This window comes from Aethalodelphis obliquidens, unplaced genomic scaffold (genome assembly GCF_003676395.1).
Source record: "Aethalodelphis obliquidens isolate GAN/ISIS:26980383/991018 unplaced genomic scaffold, ASM367639v1 scaffold4, whole genome shotgun sequence".
Lineage (NCBI taxonomy): Eukaryota > Metazoa > Chordata > Mammalia > Artiodactyla > Delphinidae > Aethalodelphis > Aethalodelphis obliquidens.
This window is the reverse complement of record NW_020837948.1, coordinates 76160012-76179073: the sequence shown is the minus strand read 5'-3', so window position 1 is coordinate 76179073 and position 19062 is coordinate 76160012. Positions and strand designations below refer to the sequence as shown.

Sequence of the window (19062 nt, the reverse complement as noted above, 5' to 3'; positions counted from 1 at the left end):
AAACAAAAAAAAAAAAAAAAAAAAAAAAAAAAAAAAAAAATTGTTATAAAAAATGAGCACTTTAGAAACTATAAAACTATAGTTTACTATACATGTTTTCTTAGCAAATAATACCTGTGAGTTTTGTTTTGTTTTTTTTACCAAGCTACTGAATCAGAAATAGGTAACAATTTAAAAAATAGCTTTTCTATCACTGTGCAAGATTAATTCCCCTTTATTAAATTTAGATCCTAAAAGATAATTCTCTTATATGAGAGCACTGTAAAAAACAAAACATTTTATGTATAGCGGTATTGAGGAACTTGGCCATGAGAGTCAGGGTGGAAGGCCCAGTGGATTACCATAAATGGGTGGATCCCATCATTGGGACTGATGAACATGCTGGTCCTCTGGCTTCTCAATCAAAGCAGCTCTTGCAAGGCACAAGTGTGGCAGCATGCAAATGGAAAGAAAGGCACAGCAGAGCTTATATTTTTCTATTGCATAGAAGGAAAAAAAAAACACACACACGATAGTTTACAGTGGACACACTTGCTACTAAGTGAAGTATTCTCTTTCTTTACACCCTGTTCTTGGGATGGGCTGATCCATTTACTGTAATGGGGAGCCTCATAATTTCACAGGGAGTTTCAGATTAAAGACCAATGATATTAAATACCTGGAAAACCTGGTGTAAATAAAGATGGATTGCGAGCACTACTCAAATTAAAATTTTAATAATAAAATAAAAATATATTTTCATAATAAATCTATAAATCACATGCTCACATAGGCTACCTCTTCCCACCTGATGTATACTGTGTTGGCTACCAGAAAAAAGAAAAGAAAAGAAGGGAAAAAAAAGAAGAGACAGACCCCTTTTATTGTTATATCTCTTAAAACTGAATGCTATCTAGAGATCTCCATCTTCACTAAGCAGCCTATGGCTTCTCTTCCTGTTGCTACAAACTTGCCGACATTTCTCCAGCATCTGAGAGATATCTTCAGGGCTTCAAAGAGCCTGAGAAGGAAAGGGTCATTTGAGAGAGATGAAATTTACCATCCTTTGGCAACAAACCTTTCCCTACATTCACATAAGTTTCAATAAGCCTACTTATTTCATGGAATATTCCATGAAAGTAGGCCTCACTTCTCCTAAATGCAAGAGATACATTTAGTACAAAGGAGATAGAAGATATTGCTTTTGGTATTAGAGTTCATTTCAAGACTCCGTAAAAGACACACCTTGCTCAACATATTGGGGGAATATTTTCTTAGGTCGACTTTTAAGCACATACCGACTATAGAAGACACTCTTATGAATAAGACAACTAGAGAAGAGCTCACTGTTTTCTTAAATTAGCCAGTATCATAGAGCATCATCAAAACTTTTCACATTCAAGTGGTTTCCCTGTTTATGCCATGTTTATGCCAGTTTAATTCAATAAAAATCTGTTTGAAATACAAGCAAATAAGTGGAAAGATGGTGTCACAGATTCCTTCAGGAATTCTGGGCACTAGATTCACCCTCCATGCTTTCATTTATTTCTACCTAAAAAGGGTTCCATGAGAATAAATGATGATGTTCCTAATACCTGAGTAAAGGGAACAGTATAAACATGGAATGCTTTACACCCGTCATAGATTAAGGCTTTCAGAAACCATAAACTGTGATTATAAATAGTCTCAAAATCAATTCCTTATGAACATAAATGGATAGTCCCAGCTTTACATGGCTTACAAAGAGGACAAATATTAATGTAAGTTATATGCTATTAATATACGCTATTGACAAACAGGCTTATATTATTACAAAAAACTTAGGGGGAAAATTCTCTCAAATTTAATCTTTCCTCTAGTGTGGGTTGCTGCATCTAGCCCAACAGGTTTTGTACAGTGTGACACCAGGATGCCATTTACACAAATTATTATGTGAATGATGTTCCTACCACTTCAAGTGTATACAGTATACAATTTGTTCTGTTGAAAGAAATAATTTAAGATTTAATGAAGGATTAAATAATTTCATTCCATCAAGATAGATAATGTGCTTGATGTAGTCTCCTACAAATCTTTAGGGAGCTTACTTTTATTTTTATACCATATCTTAGAGTTGAGAATAGTTTTGGCACTAGGCAGCCATGCTCAATCTGGATCTTCCTGCTAAAGTAGGCTGTAGCAATAGATACCTTTATTGGTGCCAATCTCATCTCCCTCATCTTTGGCCCCTTTATTTTCTTCCACCATTTATCACCGAAATAATATAAAAGCTATATACATTTTCCTACACAGTACATTGCAATTTCCTCAACAGCATAAAAGCTCAACGACAACCAAACAAAATGAGAATGACCAGGAGTCAGGCATTTCATTTCTTCTAACTCTACCCCACAAGTCTTTCTTTTTCTCATCCCGGTAGGTAGGTTTTGTGTTTGTTTGTTTGTTCCAATAACTGTCTTCCAAATAAGCCTGCAGGTTGGCTGATTATACCTCTTGCATCTTACACATCTTCTGTCCTCTGCACACTTGGTACAGTAGCTCGTTACTGGAAAATATACTTTTTGATGGGTCAGGCTTACCCTAACTCGCTTACTGGCCTTAGACTGCCACTTATCTTTATGATTATTTTACATAATGCATGCTTTCTGGAGATTAGTCCACACTTTGCTGGATCTCAAAATTCAGTTTTTTAAATTACCGTTTGTATTTACTTGATAAACTAAGAAGGGGCGGCCCTGGTGGCCGTATATTGCAACGTTACAAAAAAAAATCATAGCCGTGAGCATTTTCAAACAAATCTAAATCTTATAAGGAAGGGAACTTCCGCTTATTGAGAGAGAACCAGGATAAAGAATGCAGAAAACATATGCTTTTGGGGAGGGTGAGAGGAGGCAGTAGAAAACTAAACTTAAATGCTTTGGGTACAAATCCCCCCAAGGGAGTATAAACCAAACGGAACTGAGTACCTCCCACTAGCCCCTGGCCCTTCCAACAGCTCCCCCTTCTTTGAAGAGCTCTGCCAATGGCTTTAACCTCTGGCACAAAGACCAGTTACAAAATGGACCTACTATTCCCAATCCCAGGCTTTGAAATTACAAATAAGCAAGGAAGAAAAAACCTTCGTAAGCGGATCACCATCTGGGTTGAGGAACGAATTTACGCCAATGAAGTGGTGCTACGAAATTATAAACATTCTGGAAGACTCTGCGCCTTGATCAAAAGTACTGGGTGAAAGCCAAATTTGGAAACTGAAAGCAGGCTGTAGCCAATGTTTGTGGTCTTTATCATTCACTGTCATATTGGTTATAGGTAACGCACTGGACGCAGCGTCAGGAGGGAGTTAACGAAGCCTTTGAGATCGGAACATGTGGCTGGCAGTCACAAAGCAGGCCATAGGGAACGAAGATTTGCAAACAGAGGCTAAATGTGAGATTGTCTAAGATGAAGGAGCTCAAGAAATTGCACGTAAAATGTAGAAGAGCTGGGGCAAAGGACATTTAAAGCCCTATCAATTTCTGATCCACTTCTAGTAAATAGAGCCCTGTCTTATAATCCTTCTGGTCTCCCAAATGTCTCCAAATTTACTGGGTACAATTGGGCTTATTTGAAAGGATTTATAGAAGCACAAAAACTTAAGGTCATAGTTATCACAGAGTCAAAGCTGTAATTTCTAACAAAGAAACAAATGAAAAACTTTTATTTAGAAGAGGACCGAGCATCTCTGCTATACTCTTTTGACATTACTTTTTGGGACAAACTTCAGGGTCTTTTCCAAAGACAATAACCCTACCTGCCTTTGCTTCATGCTCTCAAAGAATCTTCCAAAGTCAGGGCATGGAGACATGGGTAGAATTACCCCCTGAGAAAAAGGATTAACTGAATCTAGAAGGAAAAAGGACATGGGACATAGGGAGGGTATAGTTGGAATAGCATTCTCTCACAGATCTTGATCGTCAGGAGAAAGCTTTCCTTTTATCAGTGAAGGTTAAGAAAAAGCATTCAAATGCACTAGAACGAACACTAACAAAAGTCTTCTCAATATACATCAAGTTTAAGGATTTCTCCCAATGAGAATCTACGCTTTCTTCTATGTTGCTTAGCTCAGTTTTAGAAGATGGTGATTGATATAGCATATTTTCACAATAACAGCTGCAGGATATTTCCAAAATCTGGCTTAACTAGCAATGCCCAAAGGGCTAAATCTAGATTATGAAGATTCCCAAAGTTATAAAAATGAGTCTTAACCACTGCGCCACTAGGGAAGCCCTTAATTAAAGCCCTTTTGATAGATGTTCGTACAAATGTTTCCTAAGACCAGTATGTACGTACATTTAGTTGGCCTAGGAAAATATTCCCTCTGGAGTGTCACTTAACTCTTCATTAAGTCTTTATTTGTTCCAACAGGAGATACTGAGCCATACTGCTTTTATAAGCCACTGCCCCTGGAGATGGACACACTGGCAGACTCTATAAAGACAAATGCAGAATTCCTGGGTGCCAGGGAAGCTGCCACTTAGCTCAGGGCTTCCTTATTGTCATTTCATGAGAAACCTTAGTACGCAACTGCACATCAACTTAAAAGTATAATTTTTTTTATCGTTTAACTGAAATTGTAGGGAGGACAGTATATAAATGGAGAAAAAATGGAAACCAGGCCACACAGAGCCCTTAAATAAATTTAATGGCTGCCCAAAGACAGGAGATTTAAATAAATGTACATTAAACTCTTACCACTTGACACATACATCTTTTCTCTATAGTTTGTGGGAAGACCAGTTCCAATAGAAGAAGGCCTTAAAGGATGTTATTACCCATTTTCCATCTATTAATAGAATAATGCAGTAGTCAAAAGACTTTCAAAAGATAAAAGCATCATTCTCTCTTAAGTTTCTGGACTCCTGCCGAAATCACAGTCATATTTTCATATTTGTCAGCTCAAAGAGACTCTTTTATAATAGCAAATAAAAATTAAGTGTTCACACTGGGCTTCAAAGCAAAATTCTTTCAGTGATGATGCATAAAGCACAGTATACATCTTTCTTTAGGAAGGTTGACTGCCTCAAATTCAGTATTCAAGCTGGTAACATCACAGAGTAAAAACATACTGGGACAATGACGGCTATGATCCGATTTTTAAAAATTAGGCTAATTATGCAGAAAAGAGTTCTCACATGAGTGAATCCAGAGCCCTTTCCCAGAGGTGGCATTTTCCAGAAATGTCCTTAATAAAGACATGGAACTGAAGAGTGAACAGGGATAAAAAGGGAAAGTGGATCACAATTAAGATACTATTACCACTTAGTGGATGCAGTGTCCGAGTAAAGAATTAAGCCACTTACTAAACTAATGTAGAAAAGCTATTAAATAATAGTAGTCCCTTGGGTGTTACTTGTTTCTTGGTAAACACACTCACATCCTAACACTTTTTCTTGGATTATTTTCCCACTGACTGAAGGAATTGTTCTCTTTACACCTCCTCTCATCCAGGAGCAGTGTCTGCTAATAAGGAGAGCCACACTTGTGAGGAACAGAAGTAGTGATAAATCATTGACTTAAATAGTTTCAGGTTATTGACAAAAAAGAAAATAATTATTGGCAGAATCCTATTTAACTACTAGCCGATTCAAGAGTACAAACGCAAGCTCATCCCCTTTAGAGGGGTCTAGTCTGTATCACTCCCTTGTTTTAGCACAGTTGGTGGACCTTTACGTTTGGAAATACCCGAAACCTCAGTGCCTGGGGTAGTGCCCATCAGAGAGTAAGCTCTCCAGGAGTTGTTGAGAGAAATCCTTTGGAATGTGGTTAAGTGTTTTCTGGATTCCTCGGTAAATCTGGAGGGTGCAGAGGGCCAAGTGACAGTGTGTGGGGAATTTATTCATGTCTGATTTGTATTTTGAGAGCCATATTCCCCCAAAGCAAACAGTAACACCACCACAAATCCTAGATAATCTCAGACATTTATTTGTAATCTCAGAGAAGAGGAAGAAAAGTAAAACAACAAAAAAAAAAGAAATAGTTTATGAAAAAATGAGCTTTTAGAACGAGATGCATATATAAGACCTAATAAAATAATATTTCTTGATATTTATATAAAATATAATCTTATAAAATATTTCTTTGTATAAATATTTTTATGTTAGGCCTCTTAGAAATAATGATTATAAATAAGCAATCAAAGTCAAAAGCTACCATTTGCTTCACACTTATCTATTTTGAGTGCTTTACATGTTTTTGTGCATTTCTCCTCAATAACTTTATGATGTAGATGTGATTTTGCTCTCATCACCGTTTAACAATGCTTAGAGAAAGGATGGGCAATTTGCCTAAGGTCACATGGCTTGAATAAGGCTGAGTTTTAAACCTAAGCTGATTCTAAAACCTATGTGTCATATACAACGGAATATTACTCAGCCGTTAAAAAGAATGAAATAATGCCATTTGCAGCAACATGGATGGACCTGGAGATTATCATATGCGGAATATTGAAAAAATGATCCAAATGAACTTATTTACAAATAGAAACAGACTCACAGACAGAGAACAAACTTATGCTTCTCAAGGGGGAAGGGATAGATTGGGAATTTGGGATTGACATGTACACACTGCTATATTTAAAATAGATAACCAACAAGGACCTACTGTATAGCACAGGGAACTCTGCTCAATATTCTGTAACAACCTAAACGGGAAGAAAATTTGAAAAAGAATAGGTACATGTATATGTATACCTGAATCAGTTTAATGTACACCTGAAACTAACACAACATTGCTAATCAACTATACTCCAATATAAAATAAAAAATTAAGAACAAACTAACAAACAAATAAAATCTATGTGCATCTATTACCCCACTGTCTAGCCTGAGCGACCAGAGTATTGGGGCAACCTCAGGGAGGTGTACCAGCCTGAATCTCAATCTTGGCTTTGCCTTTTGGAACCTGTATGATAATGAGCAAACTTTTGCATCCTTCTCTGAAAAATAATATGTACCTATCTTTCAGGGCTGTTATGGAAATTACAAAGAACATCTATAAAGTACTTGAGAGCTGCTAGCGCTGTTGTTGTTACTATCATTATTATTACAAAGAATATAGAATTTTGAAATTCATTAAAGGTTGAGTGACCAATGTTTTCATCTATCCATGCATTTCATCTGCGTCCAACCTAATGTCGGGACTCAATTAAGCAGGTGAGCCTCTCTGCTGGGGTTGGCTGGAGGAAAGGCTGGGACCAGGACGCTGCTTCCCTGCTCAGGGTGGTTTCGATCACCCTCTGCTACCTCTCACTTGTTTCACTTTAAAAAGACTAAACTAATCCCAAACATTGCTAATCAAATCCAAACTAAATAAGAAAAGAAAATGTTCCTCCTTCGCAGGGAACCATAAAATTGGAATGCAGAAAACACATGCTTTTGGAAAAAAATCAGCAGAAAAGACTCAATACTCTTTGGGTACAAATTCCCCCAAGGGAACAGAGACCTGACAGAACTGAAAAAAACACCCACTGACAGTGAATCCTGCCAAGAGCTCTCCCTCCCCTGAGGCTAATGGCATGGCTTTCACCTCTGGCATGGTGACCAATTACAAAATGGGCCTTCTATCCGTAACCACAGATGTCCTAAATGACAAATTAAGTGTCCAGGAGATAAAAGGTTATCGTGAAATCAGTACAACACACACACACACACACACACACACACACACACACACACACACACAGAGTCTGACATGGGGTTAAAAAAAAGTCTCATTTGGTTTCTAGCATATTTACACTGGTTTCTCTTTTCCAGGATAACTCTTAGGTCAGTAGTTTAAACAGCTTTCAATATTTAAGAGAAAAGACCCTCATGTAAGCGCAAAATAAGTTATCAAAATAACACCACCACCACCAAGGAGGTCTCGTCTATGCAGTGAAGGGTAGGCTACGAAAGGGCAAAGAAAGCACTGGAGCTTTAAGGGCCTTCCCAGTCCACACAGCACACAACTGTACAACAGCAATATCATCACCACTTGGGAGTAAACAATTCCTGGGGCCGTTTATATCAAGGTCAGATCAGTGTTCATATTTGTTCTCATGAGAGTAGAAATAATTTTCTCTCGATCCAGAAGATTATTAAGATAAACACTCTCAAATAATATGGTACTTAGAATTTAGGAGAGCCCACAAATTTTGCTGTCATTTGTATGTCTCTTCCAATATAACTTTTTGAAATTTTTATTTTTCTTTCTTTCTTTTCTTTTCTTTTTTTCTTTTTTTCCCCCAGTTACAAGAGGTGGTTTACACATAGTTCTCCTTGGTTAGCATCCTGTTAAAAAAATAAAAAATAAATAGAAAAAGACCTAAATGTAAGGCCAGACACTATAAAACTCTTAGAGGAAAACATAGGCAGAACACTCTATGACATAAATCACAGCAAGATCCTTTTTGACCCACCTCCTAGAGAAATGGAAATAAAAACAAAAATAAACAAATGGGACCTAATGAAACTTAAAAGCTTTTGCACAGCAAAGGAAACCATAAACAAGACCAAAAGACAACACTCAGAATGGGAGAAAATATTTGCAAATGAAGCAACTGACAAAGGATTAATCTCCAAAATGTACAAGCAACTCATGCAGCTCAATAACAAAAAAACAAACAACCCAATCCAAAAATGGGCAGAAGACCTAAACAGACATTTCTCCAAAGAAGATATACAGATTGCCAACAAACACATGAAAGAATGCTCAACATCATTAATCATTAGAGAAATGCAAATCAAAACTACAATGAGGTATCACCTCACACTGGTCAGAATGGCCACCATCAAAAAATCTACAAACAATAAATGCTGGAAAGAGTGTGGAGAAAAGAGAACACTCTTGCACTGTTGGTGGGAATGTAAATTGATATAGCCACTATGGAGAACAGTATGGAGGTTCCTTAAAAAACTACAAATAGAACTACCATATGACCCAGCAATCCCATTACTGGGCATATACCCTGAGAAAACCATAATTCAAAAAGAGTCATGTACCAAAATATTCATTGCAGCTCTATTTACGATAGCCAGGACATGGAAGCAACCTAAGTGTCCATCGACAGATGAATGGATAAAGAAGATGTGGCATATATATATATACAATGGAATATTACTCAGCCATAAAAAGAAACAAAATTGAGTTATTTGTAGTGAGGTGGATGGACCTGGAGTCTGTCATACAGAGTGAAGTAAGTCAGAAACAGAAAAACAAATACTGTATGCTAACACATATATATGTAATCTAAGAAAAAAAAATGTCATGAAGAGCCTAGGGGTAGGATGGGAATAAAGACACAGACTTACTAGAGAATGGACTTGAGGCTATGGGGAGGGGGAAGGGTAAGCTGGGACGAAGTGAGAGAGCAGCATGGACATATATACACTACAAAACATAAGAGTCGGTAGCTAGTGGGAAGCAGCTACATGGCACAGGGAGATCAGCTAGGAGGTTTGTGACCACGTAGAGGGGTGGGATAGAGAGGGTGGGAGGGAGGGAGACGCAAGAGGGAAGAGATATGGGAACATATGTATACATATAACTGATTCACTTTGTTGTAAAGCAGAAACTAACACACTTAAAAAATTAAAAAAAAAAATTAAAAAATGTAAACTGGCTTATAATACCTGTGACACCAAAACCACTTGGTGAGCTACTGAACTGCAGTACTACGTACTTACCTTAGGGCAGGGGTCCCCAACCCCCAGCCTTGGACCTGTACCAGTGTGTGCCCTGCTAGGAACCAGGCCTCACAGCAGGAGGTGAGCAGCAGGAGAGGGAGCGAAGCTTCATCTGCCGCTCCCCGCCGCTCCCCATTGCTCCCCATCGCTCGCATTACTGCCTGAACCATCCCTGACACCGTCTGTGGAAAAATCATCTTCCACGAAACAGGTTCCTGGTGCCAAAAACGTTGGAGCCCGCTGCCTTAGGGGACCTCCCCACTGCATGCATGGGTAGATACTCTTACTTTATTGTACAAAGAATTAAGACATCAGATATTTCCACAATAGCCTGCATACATTTTCTTACTAATAACCATTACATTATTCTGCACACATCAATCTTTTGTCCTAGATGTTCCAACCGTCTCTTAACCAGGTTGTTTAAACATTAAAAAAATATATTCTTCTTATTGGTATTTGTAGTAGTCATCCCTTTTTTGTCTGACCACGTACGTTAGTCTCAGTTCATTGGTTCTGTGTTTAGAGTTAATCAGGATGAATTAGCATTATTTTTCTATGGTTATGTGAATCTTTCCCATTTTCCACACAGGTTTCCCAGCATCATAAAATTACACTAATTTTTTTTTTTAATGTATTAGAGATTTCCTCTATGTCAGTTATGGTGAAGACTCTTAGACTCACACCCAAATGGTATCTTGGTTGCATTTCTTCCAGAATACACTTCCATCAACTACCCAAATTAAGCATCGTTAATCAGATTAGGTTTAGGAAGAGCTCCAAATGCATTCATTGTTATGCTGAATAAAAAGGAAATTGTTATTTTTCATTCAAGTACCTTGACCTTTCCTTTCACTTAGGGAATTATTGTTTTCCAATAATTTTCCATATGAAAGTACTACCTATCTCCTGTATCTTCCCACAATCTTATATTTCATGGTAATGCTTGTATATCAGTTTTCATTTTACTGACATCAGTTAGTTACTAATGCTGTTAAAGTTTTTGTCTTCACAAGTTTGCTCTTGTGTAAGATTGCCTTCCCTCCTGTGTTTCCCTGTGTTAAAAGTTACATGTTTTGCATTAGCTCACATATTCACCTTTTGAACTTTAGAATGCATGCATGCTTCACCTTTGCAATTCTTCTGGCATTATAGAAAATATTCTGCTTCAAAGTCACAAGAATGAATTGATCAATTATATTTACTTCCCACAAATATCCTGTCTTTCACAGTCATTTAAACAAAGACAAAACAAGTTTGGCAGATTATTACCTGGGTACAAACCATCCCAAAGGCATTCTAGCCCTTTAAGCTTCTAGTTCTCTCAAAGATTTTAAGCAAAATAACCAATGTATTTTAATGATTAGGGAACCCAAATACTTTAAATGTATACTGAGTGTTTCTTAGAAAGCCCATCTTCTGTATCATTCAATTCTCCATCTAGAATATATATTGGCTATACCACAAGTAGGAAGGGATTTTTTTTTAAAGTATAGTTGGTTCACAATGTAGTGTCAGTTTCAGGTGTAGAGCAAAGTGATTCAGTTTTATACACACACACACACACACACACACGTACACACATATAAGATTATTTTTCATTATAGGTTATTACAAGATATTGAATACATTTCCCTATGCTATACAGTAAATTCTTGTTACTTGTCTATTTTATGAAGGTATTTTAATAACACAAATGATGGGTAGAGAGCCAGCATGGTTCTCGGACTGAGGAAAATACTCAGTCATAATGTTCAGTATTGCAAATAGAAAGTTAGATTTTATATCACTCACGATTCCCTCACATTTGAGGTCTATGGGTTAATAATCATAAAATATTAAAATTAAGTACTCCCTAATTCCAACAAATATGCATAGCAATCTGTAATTTAGATATGTTACCCAGAGATTTATCCAGAAAAGAGAACAAACATTTGATTTTTGCTTGAAAATAAAACAATTAAAGGCCTTAATTTTTAAAGCCAGACCAACCAGTGCTATCGTACTGCTTAATTCCCACAGGGACATAGCAGATTTGCATTTGTTAAAAGAAAAAAATTTCAAAATTTTTCTCTTTACCTTTGAGCAATTTAATAAAATCAACTTTGAAAGAGATCAAGGGTAGGAATCAAAGTGCCAAAGATGGCTAAGAAAAAGCAAGCTACTCTGATGGGGGTTACTTAACACATATTTGAAGAACTTTTCCTCAGTATGAAATGCAGTTAACAGGAATTCACTCATTATGCATGGTCTAGTATCATTAAATGTCCATAGGTTATTTGTAAACTTTCGTAGACGTAGAAGTTAGACGTCATGCTTCTAAATTTAACAGAGAACAATGATGGATTTTAAAAAAAGGAAAGAGAAACACATACACTTCACTTATGCCCATAACTTCTGGAACTTTTATGTTTAATATGAAAAATAGAAAAAGCATTTCTAATGTGATGTCAATTCTTTTGAACTTCCAATAATTTGAATGGACATTTAACAGCAAATAGTTTAATAATCACATCATGCAGCTGACTTAATTCTCAAGATGTCCTTGTAGTTTTTTTTTTTTACGATAAGTGGGCCTCTCTCTGTTGTGGCCTCTCCTCTCCCGTTGCGGAGCAACAGGCTCCGGACGCGCAGGCTCAGCGGCCACGGCTCACAGGCCCAGCCGCTCCGCGGCATGTGGGATCTTCCCAGACCGGGGCACGAACCCACATCCCCTGCATCGGCAGGCGGACCCTCAACCACTGCTCCACCAGGGAAGCCCCCTTGTCCTTGTAGTTTTATTGTTCTGTAAAAGCAAACTGTTTCACTGAAAATTGTACTAGGTCAGGCTTTTACAAGAAAAAAGTTTATTATATTGCTCATTAAAGATTACCGATTAATTACCAAGTTTAATCAATGGGATTGCTTTGAAATGCCTGTGAGATGAATTTTTTATTACTTATTTTCATAATAATGAGATTTGACAGATTATTTACCTTACAAAATCTCAATGGCTTATTTCTTAATGTTATTTATTTGTTAAACCAAAGCATTAGTCATTCTTCTTTTCCTTTCTTCCTCCTGCTCCTTTCCCTTTACTTCTGTATGATTTTTTAAAAGAAAATACTTAAAATATGAAGAAATCTAACATTACACTTCATTAAGCCATTGCCAAATTCACAATAAAGTGTGCCCAGGACGCTTTAAAAAAGGATTATGTGTACAGAAATATATGGAAAACTTACTGTTCTTAGAGAAAAACAGAATGGAACAAATAAAATTCCACATCCGAGGTAGAGTTTTCTTTTAAAGGAGGTTGGGTAAGTTCATACAGAAAAACCCTACAGAATGGGCTTGTCATTAAAAATAAATGAAGCAGGGCTTCCCTGGTGGCGCAGTGGTTGAGTCCACCTGCCGATGCAGGGGACGCGGGTTCGTGCCCTGGTCCGGGAAGATCCCACATGCCGCGGAGCAGCTGAGCCCGTGAGCCATGGCCGCTGAGCCTGCGCTCCGCAACGGGAGAGGCCACAACAGTGACAGGCCCGCGTACCACCAAAAAAAAAAAAAAAAAAAAAAAAAAAAAGAAGCAAAGGATTACTGGGTTTAAATTGTTTTCTTATGAGTCAAAAAAGTTTTTCAAGGATTTTAGCCAAGTACATGAAGGTAAGTGATGTCTACTTCTGGTTTTGCCAAAAAACTCTAGAAATGACAAACTCCGATGGCTCTGGAAGAATGAATCTCTGCCTGGGTCAATTCTCCGTAACAGGAACCCACAGAATCTAAGTCTACTTCACATTTGAACTAGTAGATAACAGCCGGCCAGATGCATGTTCCCGATGAGGCACAGCTTATATACATTTGGTGGTTCCTCTCTGAGTTGTTACTGGCTTCTCCCTTTCTTTTCTTGCTCCCTCATCTCGCTTCCACTTGGGGGGCGGGGTGGGCCACTCCTATGCAGGATGCTCACCTCTGACTGTCTCCAGCAACTGTCTCTTAGAGCCTAATTGCATCTGGTACTGAAGAGAGAGGACTGCACAGATGTGGTTCACAGAGAGTTTGAACTCTAAGACAGAGTGGTATTGCAGATAAACATGTTCAAGATTTCCAGACAATACAATAGAAACATGATGCCTCTCTCCGTATATATACTACTTATGTCAAATATCAGACAAGATAATCTTAGAAGTAGAGAGTAACTTACATGAAGAGAGAAGGATTTGTGCAGGTATATAAAAATATGCAGAGGGCCTGGGACACAGTAAGTAATTAAAGAAGGTAGGGAGTCCACAGATAGTCTCAGGAATAAAAGCAATATAAGCAGACGTGGAAGTTGTGGTAGTTTCACACAAAGAATTACTTGTGCAGCATTTAAAAAATGTGAACTGAAGGCAAGTTGCAGAAAGATAACAAAATAATATACCCCAACTTCAAAACAGCAGTTACCACTTAGGAGGTAGGGAGGGAAACAGAATCAAGTAGTTATTTATAAAGTTTCAACTTAAAAAATAACTGAGCTATGAAATAAATATGGTAAAATATCAACATTAAGACTGTAGAGTTGCTTATGTTATGTGTGAATTACAGACTTCACAATGTAAAAGAAAGAAAAATGTATGTGTAATATTTAAAAAATAAAGAAAAGAAAAATGTATAAAGTGATGATTGAGGTTATATCAAAATGAGAGGGTAGTAAATGGGCTTTTTTTCCTCCTTAACTTGCATATTTTTTGTAATATGATTGTGGTCATTGTCACTGCTATTCCCTGAAATTTCTGGCTCTGTTTCTGGACACCTGGTAGTTGCATACTGCCTGGTTCCCTGAAGTTGGGTGGGGCTGTGTACACAGTACTGATCAAGAAATCGTGAGTGGAAGTGCTAACTGGAGGATTTCATGGCCAGGGCAAGACCCCTATTCCCACCCCTGCTCTCCCTGCCCTCTGTCATGGCAAATGGCAATGTTCAGGCTGGTGGTCGTGCTCTCAGTCTGAGTCTCTGTGTGATCACGAAAGAACACATGGTCTCCCCTCTTGGGTGTAATGGAAAGGTAGCATGAATAAGAAAGAAATCCTTGTTGCTTTAAGACACTAGAATTTTAGGGTTTTTGTGAAGGCAGTGTATCAGAGCTTAGTTTTTAAGAAAAAACTTTTAAGTGAGAGATGATAGAATTACTAACTCTCTAAACAAAGATGTACTGAAAGCCTATTGTGTGATAGCACTGTTTTAAGTACTGGGGACACAGTGCAGCCATAACACAGACAGGGTCCCTGCTAGCCTGGAGATGCCATTCTATTGGGACGACTGAATGTATGCAAGTAAATACATTTTTTAAAAAAACATCTTTATTGGAGTATAATTGCTTTACAATGGTGTGTTAGTTTCTGCTGTATAACAAAGTGAACCAGCTATACAGATACATATATCCCCATATCCCCTCCCTCGTGGGTCTCCCTCCCACCCTCCCTATCCCACCCCTCTACGTGGTCAAAAAGCACAAAGCTGATCTCCCTGTACTATGCAGCTGCTTCCCACTAGCTATCTATTTTACATTTGGTAGTGTATATATGTCAATGCCACTCTCTCATTTCGTCCCAGCTTACCCTTCCCCCCACCCTGTGTCCTCAAGCCCAGTCTCTACGTCTGTGTCTTTATTCCTGTCCTGCCCCTAGGTTCTTCAGAACCTTTTTTTTTTTTGATTCCATACATATGTATTAGCATATGGTATTTGTTTTTCTCTTTCTGACTTACTTCACTCTGTATGACAGACTCTAGGTCCATCCAACTCACTAAAAATAGCTCAATTTTGTTTCTTTTTATGGCTGAGTAATATTCCATTGTATATATGTACCACATCTTCTTTACCCATTCATCTGTTGATAGACACTTAGGTTGCTTCCATGTCCTGGCTATTGTAAATAGTGCTGCAATGAACATTGTGGTACATGACTCTTTTTGAATTATGATTTTCTCAGGGTATATGCCCAGTAGTGGGATTGCTGGGTCGTATGGTAGTTCTATTTTTAGTGTTTTAAGGAACCTCCATACTGTTCTCCATAGTGGCTGTTTCAATTTACTTTCCCACCAACAGTACAAGAGTGTTCCCTTTTCTCCACACCCTCTCCAGAATTACTGTTTGTAGATTTTTTGATGATGGCCATTCTGACCAGTGTGAGGTGATACCTCACTGTAGTTTAGATTTGCATTTTCCTAATGATTAGTGATGTTGAGCATCCTTTCATGTGTTTGTTGGCAATCTGTATATCTTCTTTGGAGAAATGTCTATTTAGGTCTTCTGCCCATTTTTGGATTGGGTTGTTTGTTTTTTGATATTGAGCCACATGAGCTGCTTGTATATTTTAGAGATTAATCCTTTGTCAGTTGCTACATTTGCAAATATTTTCTCCCATTCTGAGGGTTGCCTTTTCGTCCTGTTTATGGTTTCCTTTGCTCTGCAAAAGCTATTAAGGTTCATTAGGTCCCATTTATTTATTTTTATTTCCATTTCTCTAGGAGGTGGATCAAAAAAGGTCTTGCTGTGATTTATGTCAGAGTGTTCTGCCTACGTTTTCCTCCAACAGTTTTATAGTGTCTGGCCTTACATTTAGGTCTTTATTCCACTTCGAGTTTATTTTTGTATACGGTGTTAGGGAGTGTTCTAATTTCATTCTTTTACATGTAGCTGTCCAGTTTTCCCAGCACCACTTATTATAGAGGCTGTCTTTTCTCCATTGTATATTCTTGCCTACTTTATCAAAGATAAGGTGACCATATGTGTATGGGTGTATCTCTGGGCTTTCTATCCTGTTCCATTGATCTATCTTTCTGTTTTTGTGCCAGTACCATACTGTCTTGATTACTGTAGCTTTGTAGTATAGTCTGAAGTCAGGGAGCCTGATTCCTCCAGCTCCGTTTTTCTTTCTCAAGATTGGTTTGGCTATTCAGGGTCTTTTGTGTTTCCATACAAATTGTGAAATTTTTTGTTCTAAATTTTTAGTTCTCTGAAAAATGCCATTTGTAGATTGATAAGGAGTGCATTGACTCTGTAGATTGCTTTGGGTAGCATAATCATTTTTACGATGTTATTCTTCCAATCCAGGGAACATGGTATATCTCTCCATCTGTTTGTATCATCTTTAATTTTTTCATCAGTGACTTATAGTTTTCTGCATACAGGTCTTTTGTCTCCTTAGGTAGGTTTAGTCCTAGGTATTTTATTCTTTTTGTTGCAATGGGAAATGGGAATGTTTCCTTAATTTCTCTTTCAGATTTTTCATCATTAGTGTATAGGAATGCAAGAGATTTCTGTGCATTAATTTTGTATCCTGCTACTTTACCAAATTCATTGATTAGCTCTAGGAGTTCTCCGGTAGCATCTTTAGGATTCTCTATGTATAATATCATGTCATCTGCAAAGAGTGACAGTTGTACTTCTTCTTTTCAGATTTGGATTCCTTTTGTTTCTTTCTCTTCTCTGATTGCTGTGGCTAAAACTTCCAAAACTATGTTGAATAATAGTGGTGAGAGTGGACAACCTTGTCTTGTTCCTGATCTTAGTGGAAGTGGTTTCAGTTTTTCACCATTGAGAATGATGTTGGCTGTGGGTTTGCCATATATGGCCTTTATTATGTTGAGGTAAGGTCCCTTTATTTCTACTTTCTGCAGGGTTTTTTTTTTTTTTTTTTTTTTTGATCATAAGGTCTTTATTCAAAATTAGCTGTCCAAAATGATTTGACCTTCACCAAATAAACAAATTTAACTTTATGCAGCAGCCTTCTTTTCCTCTGTGGTGGGTTTCTTTTCTGTGGGCTTCTTTTCTGCAGGCTTCTTTTCTGCGGGCTTCTTTTTAGCAGGCTTCTTTTTGGCTGCTGGTTTCTTGGTCACTGCAGCCTTTTTTCCCACCAAAGGCTTCTTTGGCTTCTTCGGCTTCTTCAGCTTCTTAACGCAAATGGCCTCCTTTCCCTTCTTTCCCATCACAGGCTTCTTGCCTGGAATCCTCTTCTCATCTGATTTGGCTTCTAGTGCTGCTGCTACCCTATCCATCCGGATTTTGTGGTTCCTGGCCTGGCGAAGAATGGTGTTCCGGCGCATGGTCTTTGCATATGGGTTTAGCTTCAACATGATTCTCAGGTTTTTCAGTGGATTCTTCTTCAAGACTCTGCGATGAATCTTCTTGCGTGGTGCTCGGAGGGCTCTTTGGATCTCTGGGCTTTTCAAGATTCTGCTAAGGTCTGTATTGAGCATCTTGTGCATGGGGAGGTTGTAGTTACTCTTGAGGGAGGCAGATTTACGCCAAGTGCCATACAGCTCATCTAACTTGCGGAATGCACTTTCAGTCCAAATGCAGAAACGTCCCACGTGCCCACCAGGAGCAAGTTTCAAAATGTTCAGTTTGCTTACATTAAGCAGAGTAATTCCAGGGATGTTTCTGAAGGCCTTGATGATACCATTGTCCTCATTATAAATGATGCAGGGTCCCCTGCGCTGGATACGGCGACGATTTCTCATTTTGCCTTTGCCAGCTCTCATTCGCTGCGAGGCGTAGACCTTTTTGATATCATTCCAAGCCTTAAGTTTCTTCAGGAGCAAAACAGCCTCCTTGGTCTTCTTGTAGCCTTCAACTTTATCTTCAACCACCAAAGGAAGTTCAGGAACTTCCTCTATACGATGACCTTTAGACATGACCAGCGCTGGTAAAGCCGAGGCAGCCAACGCAGAGCAGATGGCATATCGCTTCTGCGTTGTATTCACTCTGTGGTGCCAACGTCGCCAGGTCTTGGTTGGTGCAAACATGCGGCCCCCACGACACATATTTCCAAAAGCACCCTGGCCAGAACGGTGAGTGCCGCCACCTCGAACCCTGGGAATTCGAGCCACAGCTCTGCCAGTACCCCAAGACTCAGCACTGGTTTGATGACCTGCTAACTCACTGACAGCATAGGGCTGTCTGTTGTTTTTGCGCAAGTTGGTGTGAACAAAGTTCACAATATCTGGTCGAATGGGAGCCTTGAACACAGCAGGCAAAGTGACATTTTTGCCAGATGACTCCCCCTTTTCAGAGTACACTGATATCAGTGGACGAGCACACGCCATGGCGGGGAGAGGAGAAGGCCACGCTCCCCTCAACCCGGCGGCTCCCACAGGAAAAGGCTCTGCAGGGTTTTTATCATAAATGGGTGTTGAATTTTGTTGAAAGCTTTTTCTTCATCTATTGAGATGATCATATGGTTTTTCTCCTTCAGTTTGTTAATATGGTTTAACACATTGATTGGTTTGCGTATACTGAAGAATCCTTGCATTCCTGGGATAAACCCCACTTGATCATGGTGTATGATCCTTTTAATGTGCTGCTGGATTCTGTTTGTTAGTATTTTTGCATCTATGTTCATCAGTGATACTGGCCTGTAGT

General features: G+C 38.4%; 1 protein-coding gene and 1 pseudogene across 3 annotated transcripts in view; both read right to left on the bottom strand.

The window, feature by feature from the left end:
• The window catches only part of ARL15 (ARF like GTPase 15), a 419297-nt gene that overhangs the window by 48444 nt on the left and 351791 nt on the right, over positions 1-19062 (bottom strand). The window lies entirely within an intron of this gene.
• Positions 17321-18793, bottom strand: LOC113617551 (60S ribosomal protein L4 pseudogene; annotated as a pseudogene).